The sequence below is a fragment of the Piliocolobus tephrosceles genome, chromosome 10 (genome assembly GCF_002776525.5).
Source record: "Piliocolobus tephrosceles isolate RC106 chromosome 10, ASM277652v3, whole genome shotgun sequence".
NCBI lineage: Eukaryota > Metazoa > Chordata > Mammalia > Primates > Cercopithecidae > Piliocolobus > Piliocolobus tephrosceles.
The window spans coordinates 28,818,205-28,834,028 of record NC_045443.1 but is presented as its reverse complement, the minus strand read 5'-3'; the positions used below and the strand labels follow the sequence as shown (position 1 = coordinate 28,834,028).

Below are 15,824 nucleotides of genomic sequence, written 5' to 3'. Positions count from 1 at the left end.
TCCTCCTCTTCTTCTTCTTCTTCTTCTTCTTCTTCTTCTTCTTCTTCTTTTTTTTGAGACAGTGTTTTGCTATGTTGGCCAGGCTGGAGTGCATTCGTGCCATCATAGCTCACTGCAGCCTCAAACTCCTGGGCTCAAGTGATCCTCCTGCCTCAGCCTCCTAGGTAACTGGGATCACAGGCATGCACCACTACACCCAGATAATTTTTTATTTTTTATAGAGACAAGGTCCCCTATATTGCCCAGGATGGTCTCAAACTCCTGAGCTCAAGAGATCCTCCTTCTTCAGCCTCCCAAGGTGCCACCACACTGGCCTCTTATTCCTAATAGTTCCAAGAATAAGCTTAGAGTTTCGAAAATAATGCTAACAGGATGTGTCCTGTGGTGATAACCTTTGTGGATAAACAGTGAAATTTCCCAATAAGTAGGTGTTTATTTCAAATAGTGGAGGAATAAAAAAGGGCATTATATCTTGGAAAGAAAAGTAGAACTGGGGGCAAGAAACAAGGTTAGGAACTGGGGTAGACAGGACTCTGCTTATGAAACCTTAACTTTGAGGATTTTTTGATTATGGAAATATTAAGTGGATGGTCAACTTTTTTTCCCACATTATATCGGAATTCTCTTTGGTTTCGCCTCGTACTTAAGAATAGTCAGCTATGGGAGCCGTGGCTTATGGTGCAGACATGGCCAAGTCCAAGAACCACACCACACACAACCAGTCCCGAAAATGGCACAGAAATGGCATCAAGAAACCCCAATCACAAAGAAACCCCAATCACAAAGAAACCCCAGTCACTAATCTCTAAAAGGAGTGGACCCCAAGATCCTGAGGAGCGTGCACTTTGCCAAGAAGCACAACAAGAAAGGCCTAAAGAAGATGCAGGCTAACAATACCAAGGCCATGAGTGTACGTGCTGAGGCCATCAAGGCCCTTGTAAAGTCCAAGGAGGTTAAGCCCAAGATCCCAAAGGGTATCTGCCACAAGCTCGATCGACTTGCCTGCACTGCCCACCCCAATCTTAGGAAGCGTGCTCATGCCCGCATTGCCAAAGGGCTCAGGCTGTGCCCACCAAAAGCCAAGAATCAAACCAAGGCCCAGCCTGCAGCTCGAGCTTCAGTTCCAGCTCAGGCTCCCAAAGGTGCCCATGGCCCTACAAAGGCTTCAGAGTAGAGATCTCCGTCTGCCAATGTGAGGACAGAAGGACTGGTGCGATCCCCCTGGGCTGCTGTCTGCATGGGGCTGGTGTCTTCCTGTACTATTTTTACAAATAATCCTGAAGCAGGAAAAAAAGAAAGAAAACAAGAATAATCAACTACATGTGTATAACTTTGTGAGGTGGCAGTAAAGAGGGTAATGGCAGAACCGTCAATGATAGTGAGGCTTATCCCGTGCTCAGTCACCACCTCCTTGACCATCTCCTGCTCCACAGAAGCCTTTGAAGATGTGGCAGTGCCACACTAAGGAAGAGAGCGGGAATCTATGTATCTCAGATGAGTGGTAATTAGTGATGCCTTAGAAACAAACATAAACTAAATTGCACAGGGAAGTGATTCTTAATGGGGAGAGAAAAGTGGCCTTTAAGTTATTTATGGAAAGGCACAACTGTCGTAATAATACAATCATCTATTTCCTTGCACACCATAGAAGGAGCCATTTCATTACATTTGCATATGTTTTATAAACAAACATGGATACTAACCATCAGCCAAGTAAGAGATGCTCAGCGATTCTTTCAACAAAACATATTGTGGAGTTGCTTCCTTTTCCTAATTTGTTTCTATGAATAATCTGTAGAGTTGTGCAACATGCACATGACACATGGAAATCAGAGTTATGGCTTTTATGTAGACCACATTGTTTTTTTGCCTGTAAATTGCCTCCAAATGGCTTGAAAGAAATACTGCTTTGTAGTTTAATTCAACCAAGAAGGGCTACCTGAAAGCATTTACACATAATATTCAGTAGAGCCTATTTCAGTGATCCTCCATCACGCCATGGAGACAGGCTCTATCAGTTAGGGTTTCTGCCTAAGGAACACTCCCACTCGGGTATAAGAGAGTTTAGAAGTCTTGTGCTGAAAAGGTATAGGAAGAAAATACAAAAGCCAACTGATTGGAAGAAATCTGCAGCATCCTAAAAGTCACTGTAATTAAAACACAGAAGTTTGTAATTATTCTGCAGGAAAACAACATACTAAGAAAGGCACAAAAATACGAATGTGGTTTCCCAAGGCCTTGCTACATTAATTCAAATTGACTTGGGCAGATATGAAATCCTCAGATGGGCTGAAAACTAGTTGGAAGGCTTAAAACAAAAGAAAATACAATATAATTAGGTGGAAAGAGCAGCCGATTTGGAGTCACTGGAATATGGTCAGTTCTGCCATTGACTAACTGGCTGACCTTTGGCAATTCATGGAATTTCTCTGTGACTCAAATTTTAAACTGGAAAACAGGATATTATTACTTAACCTTGGGTTAAAAGAATGTGTGCAAAGGTTATTTTGTTTTCAAAGGCTATTCCCTTCCACACCTCTTTCCTACCTCTGCACAGTGACAGACAACCCCCACCTCACTTCTCCACCAGGAACCTGCTTCATTTTCCTTTTTATATTCAAATTATTACTTATAAGCTTCCTAGTTTACAAATTTTGTTTTTTATGTTTCCTAAAGTCAGCATTCAATATGGTATTTATTTATTTTTAAATTATAAATAGACATTTTATTTGGATGACGTTTTCTATAAAATCATATTTTTTCTCATCTTTAGTTTTAAATTGTTTAGTTTTTGATTTTTTGACTTTTTTACATACATTTTTAAGTTTTGTATTTTTAATTATTATGGGTATGAATAGATGTGTGTATTTATGGGGTACATGTGATGTTTTCATATAGACACACTATGTGTAATAATCACATCAGGGTAATTGGGGTATCCATCACCTCAAGCATTTATCGTTTGTGGTAGAAACATTGTAATTCCACTCTTTTAGTTATTTTAAAATAACAATAAATTATTATTATTGACTGTAGTCACCCTGTTTTTAATCTTATTTTTAATTGATAAGTAATAACTATATATGGGGTTCAATGCTATATTTTCACACATGCTTACATTGTGGAATGACTAAATCAAGCTAATTACTGAATCCGTCATTTCACATGCTTATCATTTTTTGTAATGAAAACATTTAAATCCTACTCCTTTAGTAATTTTGAAATATACAGTGCCTATTATTTATCACAGTCACTATTCTGTGCAATAGATCACTAAAGCTTATGCCTCCTCTCTAACTGAAATTTTATACCCTTTGGTCAACATCTTCCCCATCCACCCCTCTTCCCAGCCTCTGGTAACCACCATTATACTCTCTACTTCTTTAACATTATATTTTAAAATTAATCCGCTAGTATATTTATGTTGAGTGTCTCTTCAAATTACACTTCAAATTAAGACAAAAGTTTTCTTATTACCCTTTTCTCTTCAGTTACCATTGCACCTTCTTGGCTCTTACCATTAGCTAAAGTCAATTCAGTGTTCAGATTCTTGACATACATGAAGTGGTCAAACTCAAAGGGACTTGTTGAAGTACACTTTTGATGAAGTCAGTCACCTCTGTGATGACTTAGAGATATTTCTTCAATTGTTTGGGAATAATATTTATGTGTATTAGAATCATCTGGAAAATAAAATAAAAATTTCTGAAGCTTCTTTAGGAGATTCTGATTTGAAAAGTTTAGGCAGAGAACCAGGAATCTCCATGATTAACAATCACTCAAGTAAGTAATTCTGATGCAGGTAACCCATAGTCCACACTTCTAGAAACTCTGTTAGAGGTTATTTAGCAATTCCAAAGGGAATCTGGAGTTTTGAAATGTTGTGATTTAAAAAGAAGTACTTTAGAGAGGGGAATATTAGCAAAATGAATTTTTTTTTTTTTTTTTTTTTTTTTTTTTTTGACAGAGTTTCGCTCTTGTTGCCCCAGCTGAAGTGCAATGGTGCAGTCTTGGCTCACTGCAACCTTCACCTCCCTCCTGGGTTCAAGTGATTCTCCTACCTCAACCTCCTGAATAGCTGGGATTACAGGCGCGTGCCACCACACCCAGCTAATATTATATATTTTTATTAGAAACAGGGTTTCACCATGTTAGCCAGACTGGTCTCAAACTCCTGACCTCAGGTGATCCGCCCGCCTCGGCCTCCCAAAGTGCTGGGATTACAGGCGTGAGTCACTGTGCCTGGCCAAATGATTTTTTTATATTAAAAATTGTGATGCTAAAAAATGTGATGGAAGCATGGACTTGAGCTGGGATGGTAGTTTGTTCACTTGATATCTGTGTGCCTCAGGGAAATTAATTAGTCTTACTCTCCTAATACATACCATAATAACACCATTAGTCACTGAAGGAGGTGTGTAGGGATGAATGAGATAATATAGGTTAAAAACAAACAAAACTTTTAGCATGAAACAGAAAAGAAATATTAATAATGACCCTTTTATTACTGACAATTTTAAAAACTGGATTATCAAACTAAGTGAAGAAAAGCTAAGCCCAGATGTCACACATACCTTTTCCATAAATTAGTATTTTCACTTATCTGAAGTATGAAGGACGGGCTTGTCAACACTCAGTGACATACCCAGGCCAGAGGCAAGCTAAGGTGCTAAGGTGTGGTTGAAAAGCAGTTATTTGGCTTTAACAGTAATTCAGTAAAACATGCATTTGATTTAGCATAAAACACTCTACTAAGTGTAAATATAATGTAATAGCAAAACTATTTTTTATTGCACCAATTTCTTTTAAACAACTGTGGGGAAAAAAAAAAAAAGAAAAGAAAAAAATACCAGTTACAAACTGGCTGGAAATGAGTTATGTGATTTTCCTATTATCTGGAAACAATTTTTTATTCTGTGCAAGATGTTGTAGGTAGGTTACAATTACACTGATTATAAATTTATTATGTCTAGATTTTGGAATTTATTGAAAGACAAACTGAGGCATGTGGCACCTTGTATCTTTCTCTCTCCCCTACCCCTTTAAATGTATATACTCACACATGTTTGTAACATTCATACAGACTGAATGTGTAACACCATATAACATACACTCTTAATGTATGTGCGTTGTATACATGTGCACACCATTTTCAGATTAAGAAATTTTTTAAAAAGGGAAAAAGTTTTCAGTAAAATTTCCCAACAGAAAATGAGTCAACATAACCTTGGAAAATGCTTTTATATTAACCTGAAGGCAAAGGGTTGTATTCTCATCATCTTTGCATCCCAGGTGATCTTGTGTAGTGCATATAAACATTAGATTGAACAAATAATCGTTGCTGACGTTGATGTGATCTTTGGAACAACAACATTTAGGTAGGTCTCTTGAGATTCTGAAGGAATGGTAATGTAAAGAGGCCAGATGGTCTCCTGAGTTTTGCTTTATCTTTTCTAGTTATAAGATAGATCAGGTTATGCTATAATAATAGAAAACTCCCAGTTCTCAGTGACTTAACCCAAAAAGTGTTGATTTTTCAATTATAACCATTTGTGGATATAGGAGACCCTCTAAAGTAACTGTACTTCATGTGGTAACTCAGTGAAGCTGTTTTGATCTTGTGCCTCCACAGTCTCAACAAAAGGCCTCTTCCACTGTCACCCAAAGGGAGAAGACAGCTCTGGGCTGGAGGGCCTGGCAGCAGTAAATAAATGGCTTGGCTTGGCATGATACACATCACTCTGCCTGCAGCCCAGCAGTGCTCGTAGCATTGCTCCAACTACCTGCTAGGGAGTAGGGAAATAGGATCAATCTTTCCTTTTGTCCCAGAAGCAGAGATCTCATAATGTTATGAAATTCATAACAGTATCATAAGCCTTAAAGATGGAGAAATCATAAAAAATGAACTGATGAAGAAACTCCTTAGTAATAATAAATGTAACATCAGATCTTAGGTGCTGATTATAGAGGGGAATTCTGAGTTTGAAAACATTTTATTTAACCTAACCAAAGCTTACTTTAAAATCAATGGGAACTTATTTTTAAACAACTTTTAAATGCCATGTATCTAATATTTTAATGCAATCTATCTTTCCTTTGTCAATTATAGCTGAATAAAGAATTCTAAATAATTATAGAAACTGTGATCATGGCATGTTCAATGGAAAGCTGATTAGAATGTATTGTTCTGAGCCAAATATTCATTTTATTGCTAAATATATCATATTCAACAAATGGGAGTTTGATAAAAGCAAATTTTCCTTCCTTGGACCACTTACACTTTTTTCTTGGAATTCTTAGAAAAATATTATAATGTAATGTAATTATAATGTAAACTCATGTAGGCAAAAGCTTTGGTTTCTGGTCATTGCAAAATATCTATAAAAGAGTGATATGGTTTGGTTGTGTCCGCACCCAAATCTCATCTTGAATTGTAGCTCCCATAATTCCCACATGTTGAGGGAGGGATCCTGTGGGAATTCTTTCCTGTGCTATTCTTGTGATAGTGAATAAGTCTCTTGAGATCTGATGGGTTTATACAGGGCAGTTCCCCAGCACACACTTTCCTACCCGCTGCCATGTGAGAAGTTCCACTGCTCTTCCTTTGTCCCCAGCCACATGGAACTGTGAGTCTACTAAACCTTTTTCTTAATAAATTACTCAGTCTTCAGGTATGAAGGTTACCAGAATTGAGTTGATTCCCTGAAACTTCTTTAGAATAGCTTTATTATTTTTTTTTTTCCCTGGGACTTTTCAACACTAGATTCCAGATAGATTAAAAAACTGATCAATCCCAAATTTGGTATATAAAGTTGACACAAATAATTTAGAACTAAATTGTTAACATTTATTTACCATATTTAGTTTCCTCTACAGTCAGAAAGGTATGATTAAGCTTATTGCTTCAGCCATTGGAATTGGCTAGAGATCCTTGAAGAAGAAAAAATTTTATGAATTTAAAAGAAATAGAAGCCAAGCTTAATTTTAACCTTTCTTCACAGTCTTTAATCATATAATCAATCTTCTTGTTTGGATGTCATTTAGGATAGGGTGAAATACCATCTGCTATGGAAAAGCTCAAATGCAGTATTTTCTGGATGTGCTGGACTAGGTAAAGTCTTCAATTCCCCTCCAGACCTAGGATTTGATGTGTAGACAGAACGTGCAATTTTGCAATCTGCTGAGCCAGAAGAGGATTTAATATTACATCCAGAACTGTACTCAAATTGTCAAAAAATGTTGAATAAAATAACTGCAAATCATACTCAGTTAAACTAGCTGGCAAAGGTAGCATGACAAAATTGAGAAATAATGCATATGGGACATAGTGATATTTACATGTTTTCAGGGCTTACGCCTTGGGTGGCTATTTACAAGACAGCAGTTCTACCCTTCCCTTCCACTTCAGGTTTGATACAAGGCCAAGTACTCAATCTGACTTCATATGACTGTGGTCTAGTGCAGATTAGTATTTGTCACCACTCTTCATAGCAGACAGGAATTCAGCAGACTGGGGAAGAAGGAAAAGGAGGACGGGGAAGAAACTAAGGGACTAAGACTGTTGAAGGTAAACATGCCTGTGATCTGCTGCCTGAGATAATCACAACAGTGAAACATGAAGGCTGTATGCCAGCCAGATGTTCACAGTTTAACAATTTTTAGATAACCACTGAAGGAAAGAGCATCTTAGGATTCTCAACATATTTACTGCCACCAAAAAAAAGTCATGCAATAAAGCATTATTTTTATGCAGCCTCTCTGAAAATGTTTTGCAGAATTCTAAGCTTCTTACTTAGAAGCTAACAGAACATCTCGCTGAATCAGTATAACATATATATATGTATAATATATATAACAGTATAACAAATATAGATACATATATATATTGAGATGGAGTCTCGCTCTGTCGCCAGGCTGGAGTGCAATGGCGCGATCTCGGCTCACTGCACCCTCCGCCTCCCGGGTTCAAGTGATTCTCCTACCTCAGCCTCCCGAGTAGCTGGGATTACAGGCGGACCACCACGTCCAGCTAAGTTTTGTACTTTTAGTAGAGACGGGGTTTCACCATGTTGGCCAGGATGGTCTCGATCTCTTGACCTCGTGGTCCACCTGCCTCGGCCTCCCAAAGTGCTGGGATTACAGGTGTGAGCCACTGTGCTCAGCCCAAATATATTTTTAAAAGCCAAAAAATAATATATCATCGATCCTAAAAATATTAACAAAAATAATGACAAATTTTAAAGTAAGGATGATGTAAAAAGCAACTGTTTGTTTATGAATACAGAACATAAACTCTTAACTAGGGGTCAGACACGGTTTTAATTGCTTTTTATGTATTAACACTCAAACAATCTTATGAAGTACATTCTATTGTCTTCTTTTTTTTTTTGAGACGGAGTCTCGCTCTGTTGACCAGGCTGGAGTGCAGTGGCCGCATCTCAGCTCACTGCAAGCTCCGCCCCCCGGGTTCACGCCATTCTCCTGCCTCAGCCTCCCAAGTAGCTGGGACTATAGGCGCCCGCCACCCCGCCCGGCTAGTTTTTTGTATTTTTTTTTTTTTTTTCAGTAGAGACGGGGTTTCACCGTATTAGCCAGGATGGTCTCGATCTCCTGACCTTGTGATCCGCCCGTCTCGGCCTCCCAAAGTGCTGGGATTACAGGCTTGAGCCACCGCGCCCGGCCACATTCTATTGTCTTCTTTCTAAAACTGAGGAAACTGAGGCACTGGGGAGCTTATACAGTGCTGGTAGATAGCCTTGAGACTTGAACCAGGGAGGCTGGCTCCATGCTTACTATGGTAAGTTATGAAAGGGAGGAACACAAATCTCTCAGTTTTGCAATGGGAACAGTACTCATTTATGTATTTCCAAATAATATGTGATGTGATTTCTCATGTTGATATCATGGATGGGCTGTAGCAGTTTCAATGAACAGGTAAAATTTGAGGAAAGAAGCTGGTAGTTTTTGGTTTTGTGTTATGTTCTTTGAATAAAATTTAGGACAGAATGAAATTACTTTATTCACTCTTCCAATTTTCTTCTTTGAAACTGTTAAGATTATAATGCTCATTATGCCATTGACTTACTGATTTGGACTGACGATTTTAAGAATCGATTAGAGCTTTGGGGAAGATTAATCTTCTGGAAGAATCTTTATTGTTACATTATATTAGCTAATTATAGCTGATTCCTTGATTTTATATTTCAGCCAGGCCTTTTTTTTCATTAGGCTAATGTAACTCCAGGTTAAGTGCCTGTATTGAAGTAGGATTGATTTTCTTGAGCTGTGGAACGTAAGTCTTTTCCCACTAGGTAAACAGTAGCAAATAAACAAAATTTGGCATAGAAGGGAAATGATTTTCCCACGGTTTTGTCCCACCAGCATACAAAAGTTCTGTCACTCCACAGGCCACAGGGCTTAGTGCAACTTTGGTGATATACCATTCAGCCTAATCTGGTTGCCAAAAAGCTGTGCCTGGAGCTTGTACTAAGAAAGATCATTAGCATCCTTTGGTGGGAGATATATTACAAAATGAATCCAAACAGAATGGGTGGCTAAATTTTAAAAAGTAGGTGAATGTTAACTCGCAAAAGGCAATACCTGCCCTTGTGAAAAGTGTGGATGTCAGTCAGACCTGGTATGGAATCGGCAGTGATCATTGGTAAGTTAATTACCCTCCGTAAGCATTGCTTTCCTCTTCTTTAACAGGAGGTATCTACCTCATATAACTGTTAAAGGCACTCACTAGTTGTAATATGACTAGCACAATACATGGCATAATACAAGCTCAGTAATTTTTTTTTAAATGAAAAGCTACTTCTCAGCAAATTCAATCACTGGGTGGGGGGTGTAAGTAAAATAATTTCAAAGACATAATAGACATTTTCCATTCCCCAAAGTCCATTTTGGAAGTCTGAATCCTTATATGCAGTTACTCATTTTCTGCTTAATCTTTAAAACTAAGGTCATATTGATTCTCCAGGCAACTCTCAAAAACAAACCAAGGCAGAATCCATATTATTTACTCAAATTTAAAGAGAAGAGTTTCTGATTTTTAGGATAATTTTGGCCGAAGATCAGAGAAACTCTTTCTTGGTGGCACTAAACTAGAAGTGTTTCTAGCTCGAAGAATCATACACTAGAAAGTTTTCCAGTAAGGTCTCCTTTAATCTTTATGCATGATAGAATTAAATAATGTATCAACAGCATTGGATTCTCAGCTATCTTCTTTCCTTGAAGTGTTTCGCATGCATTTGTACTCATCACATGCCTACTCTACACACCAATCTTAAAAGAGGTGGAAGGAAACAAACGTAACGTAACGGTGTTTGTGTGATTAGGGGAAATAACTTGACTACTGCTTCCCCTCTGGCAAGGGAATCTCTATATTTGCATTTTCCAAGAGTAGCCACTAGTCACATGTAACTATATAAATTAAAATAAAATAAAATTAGTGTTCTTTGTCACACTAGCCACATTTCAGGTGTTCAGTAACTACATGTAGCTAGGAGCTAGCAAACTGGGCTGTGCATATATAGAGCTCCCATCATCTCAGAAAGTTTTATCAGGTAACATTGCCAAATGATTGACAACGAAGATACCCAATTACAGTGTAATTTTTCTTTCTTATAGAAGTGTACTAAGATATAGGCACCCTCTATTCTATAAAAAGTATGTAAACATACCTCTAGCACAAAATATAAAACTAAAGACTATCTCAGACCTTTATTCCCATCCCTTCCCCTTGTATTGGCTGACTTAAATTATTTCATGGAAATGGAATGGTTCCAGCCTTGTGATCCCATGTTCTGCTGGTGAGCCTATCAAATTCACCCATGTCATAAAGAAGCATGGCATGGCCCCCTGACAGCTTGTTGAAGCAGGACTGCCTGAGGTTACCTGACACAGTCCACCTCTCAAGTACTCCTATTAATCAGCTGAATATATAATAATTAGAATAGCTATTCAAAAAAGGACATGCTGGAACTGTTACCTAAGCTAGGTGGTTTTAGGCAATAAAATGGCCCTTTCCTTTCCCGCTGCTCCTATTTAAGACTTCTTGGATTTTGCAATTTTCCCTCCCTCATGACCCCATTGCCATAAAAGCTTCCTATCTGCTATTTCTTGGTCAGTGTTTGCCATGAAGACAGAACTGGGGATGCCACACAGCAAGGAGAAGAGACAAGAATAAACTTTTCATGGCCAGTGAGGCTAATTACATGTTGGGCCTTCATGCCCTGCTGGGCTTTTCCTTAACTACCCTGTACCAAGGTCCTATTTGCTTGACACTCCAACTCAGTCAGAGAATGTCAAGAATAGTCTGAAGCTGCATATTCTTTTGCAGCATATACAATTCTGTATGAAAAGATTCACCAAAAGGTAATGGGACCAGAGAGGAAAAGACAACAGGAAGGGGTCCTTTTTTACTCCCAGATTTCTCACCATCACAAATGGAACTCTTAATCAAAACTGAAACAGAGTGTGGATATTTACAACATTGAATTCTGTTTCCAAGTAAACTTTCAAGGAGAGAGACTTTCGTTTGAGAGTAACTAACAGTAGAGAAAGAAGCAGGCAGGTTCCACTAAGTCATACAGAAGAAAAGCGGAAGAAAAAGAAGCCAGCTGACTCCCAAGAGGTTACATACATATCAATGGAGGTTTGCATGTCTCTTAACTCTCTATTCATTTAGTTTCTCCCTTTCTTCAACTCATTTGAACTTTTACCATTTGCAGACTTGATTCTGTTAGCATCCCTGCCCCAGTGACATACATCACAACAAATGTCTTACATCTATTCCTACTATATTGTATATGTTCCTGGAATCAGAATGAATTGAATGGAGACAATGAGTACATTTTCCCATAAAGATATTACATTTATGATTCAATAAATTTAGGTTTTAGGAGATCATTGGCTATAATACAGAATACTTGGGGGCAAGAATGGAAGCAAGTACTCTTTTAAGAGGCCATTTCAAAAGTCTAGGCTAGAGATCATAAAGACTGGTTTGGAAGGTGGTGGTCAGAATGAATGGAAAAAGACAGATGGATTCAGGATATATTTTGGAGTAGAGCTGACAGGACTGAGTTTGGTGTAGGAAATGGGGAGGGGAAGCAGGGAGGGATGATGCTGACATTCATTGAGATGAGGAATATTAGAAAAGACACACATCAGAAAAGAATGTGGGCGGCAGAGGTGGAGTGAGGATGAAGAATACTGTTTTTGATATGTTAAGTACCACATCTAAGTGGCAATATTAAGTAGGCAGCTGAATCTTGGACTCTGGACTTAAGAAGAAAGAAATGGGCTGGAGCTACAAATGTGGTGGTCTTTAGCATATGGAGATTATTTAAAGCCATGGAATCAGTTGAGATCACATAGAAAAAGGGAATAATAAAATAATGAGGGTACCATCCTTGTTACCTTTGAGGTTAGTGTCTAAATAACACTGCATTATGAATTTTATAGAAGTTTAGGTTTCTCTGTGGACTACTTAATACGTATAATTGAGAATATGCATCTAAAATTCTAAGGAATAGGCATAAAACACATATTTCTGAACACAAGTATTCTTCCTGTAGGGAAATGCTAGTATGTCAAAGGATTTATATTAAGTAGAATCACTGTTGCACTTTGAATTCATTCATATAGAAGTGAATACATCTTACTCTTCAACGACCGTAGCTGGTTATCTGGATTGCTTGGAACCATATAGACCAGAGTTTTCTAAAAATCTTATTTGATATTTCTACCTAGTTTACCTCATTTTCTATAACTACAACCAACTGACATGGAGTATAGAAGTTTTTTCCTGCTTTATGAGAAAAAAAGAGAAAATTATAAGAAAAACAAAATGTATTGTTGCTTATTTTTATCTATAAAAAGCCCAGAATCATAAAAACGTATTAGTTTGCCTATAAAATTACAACATATAATGAATTTTAAAGAATAGCTCACTGAGACAATAAGCATAAACTTACTAATTGAATCACTAAGTGTTAAACATTTTTGTAGAGTTGAATTAAACATTTATATTTGGCAGTTAATCAAGCAAAAGACCAAAAAACATTACAGGAAAAATGTTTCAAAAAATGTAGTAGTGCTGTTTAGTGGTTGTAACAATTCCAGAAAAAAATACCTCAATAAAAGGGACAAAACTCAAAATTCATTACATACATATCTTGCCACAAGAAATCTTCCATTATCTGTTTCAGTATCTGAGCTGCGTTGAAGTCAGCAATTTGTACACTCTGTGGCTTCATTTTTTTTTTTTTCTTTTTAAATCAGCTACCAGACTTCTGAGAACCAAATGTTTGCCAGGACTGAGTCAAATTTTCCTACCTTTTGAATAAGTTTGTTTCTTGATTTCTGTGTATTTCTCAAAACAAGGCCAATTTGTATCACCATCCAGAGTGAGAGATGAATTGAAAAAGACTGTCAGATATTCTTGGCATCGTTATCACCAGGACTCATACACACTGCTCTGGACATTCCCTCATCTGACTCAATCTTAAGCACCTCTCCTCTCCTTACACATAACTTCTTCTACTGGGCCCTCTGAATCTTCTACTCTTGATCACAAAACTTTATGCACTCAGTCTGTCCTCTAAACGTTGTTGCTCCCTATGTGTTGCAACTCGAAACTGATGGACCAGTAGGTTTAACACCATTCTATAGTTCTCTCAAGCAGAGGCTGTTTACTCTTGTAGCTGGGCCCTTCTCAGTACCATATGAAATGATTTCACATATAATTTCCCATATGTTCGTCCCTACTTATATTTAGAGGATCTTCTAAATTTGGGTAGCACATTTCAATCAATGTGATTTAGTCATTTGAGTAGCACTGGAAATGCAGAGTTCATTTTACAGTTTTCAGAAATTTTATTGATTTATATAGAAGGTAGGTTTTACTGTTTTATGAAGGTTAATTTTTCTTACAGGATCTCATTCAGAAACACAGCAACTTTAGCTAAATCTTTTAAGGCAGTAGTCAGAATCTATTAGCTGGGAATTAGTTGGTTAATTTCATTGCAGGTGCAATAATTGTTTTATTGGTTCAATTATTTATTAATTGAATCAATTACTACAGGATAGGCACTATGAAATGCATTGATGTAACAAAAAAAACAGATGTGGTCTCTCTGCTTAGGAGGAGGCAGACATAAATAAAAACATAAATTATTAATTATAAATAACAATTAAAACATGATTTAATTATATAAGTACCCCACAGGAAAAGTTCAATATATAGTGACTCTGGGAATGGGGACAATTTAAGGGGGAGCAACTTGTTGAGAATGAATGCTTGGGAAGGTGGAGATAAAACAAAACCAGATCAAAGAAAATTCTGCCTGCTCTTTCCCTTCTACTTATATATACTAATGATTGGTGAGCAAGTAGCCCATGCATTGTGGGGGACTGGGTGTGTTAAAAATGTGTTTATCAGTGAAATTCAGAGAACAGTTTTAGTTTTGCCTGGCTTAAAAAAAAAAAAAAAAAAAAAAAAACCCCGGCAGTCACAACTGTGTGCTCTCATAAATAGTGATAACATCCACTTACTATGATGCTGATGGTGATGCCTCCAAGTAAGGAGCCTGTGGATGCAGAACACATTGGCTTTCTGCCTCTTGTTAGTGGAGTCTTTGGAGATACAGCAGAGTTGTTTACTGGTATGTAACCAGAAGACTAGAGGCAAAGTGCTTTGATGCAAGTCTCCTTCTCTCTTGGAGTTTTATAAATATTTTCCAGGCTTATAAATACATGTTTTACTTATTCAGATGTATTGCTCTTTTAAATATAGAGAACATTTCCTGATTCCATTCAGTTTAATTGTCAGATAAAAAAAGAAGTTATAATAATAGATAACTGACTCACTGAAGAGTAACACCAATCATAGGGACATTGTTCTGGTTTTGATTTCAAAGCAATCACTGAGTAAGCCTACTTTGAAATGGAACGTGAGTCAGCATTCAGCAAAGCAGAGTTTAAACCTCTACTCAAGATTCTGAGTGACAGAAAGCTTTTAAATAGGGCACTGTTTGTTCATAGTTTTGGGTATCTGTGATTTACTTGGCTTTGTTAGACAATAGAGGCTTCGGTTCAGTTATATTTTTAACATTCCTTAAAATAAATCAAAGAGTGTTCCCATTTTGGATGTGGATTGGTACGGTGGAGGAAATGAGGAACTAACAAGTGCCAAGTATCCAGGGATTACTTGCTGGGATCTGTGCTTGACTGCCTGGGTTAATATTTTTCTGGTTGCACATAATAGAAACTGGCTCTGACTAGCTTAAGGGAAAAAAGTAAGTGGTGCTAACATATTGGAAGAATATTCTGGTATCTCACAGAATCTGAGACTCAGGAAAAAAGGGTTGGGGTAACCTCTAACCTCAGAAATAGGGGTCCATGTCTGTCTCCCTATGGTAAGGAAGTTGAAGTGATGTCACCATAAGACTTTTCATAGGAGCCCCATGTGGGGTCAGATCTTCACGTGCGGGTCGGTCAGTCAAGGTTAGAGGGGCAGAATGCTACGGTTTATAGGTACCCACACCTGTATTTTGTGATTAATTTCTAGAGAAAGGGAAATTATTATAAATTGGAGGCTATAGCAGCAAGCACTATATGGGGTATTTTACAATATTAATTTTTTAAATAGCCTATAAAAATCATTCTTTCTACCTCACAAATGAGAAAACTGAGACTCAAATTGGTTAGACAGCCTGTCTAAGGATCTACAATTAAAATTTAGCAGGGCTAGAAGGCCAAGCAGATCTATAAGGAAGGCTAATCTTGTTCTTAAAATATTCGAGTAGTGTGATAAA

At 37.5% G+C, this 15,824-nt stretch overlaps 1 pseudogene; it reads left to right on the top strand.

Annotated features, from left to right (window-relative positions):
* Nucleotides 1-686: 686 nt before the first annotated feature.
* Nucleotides 687-1,174, top strand: LOC116418945 (annotated as a pseudogene).
* Nucleotides 1,175-15,824: the final 14,650 nt, after the last annotated feature.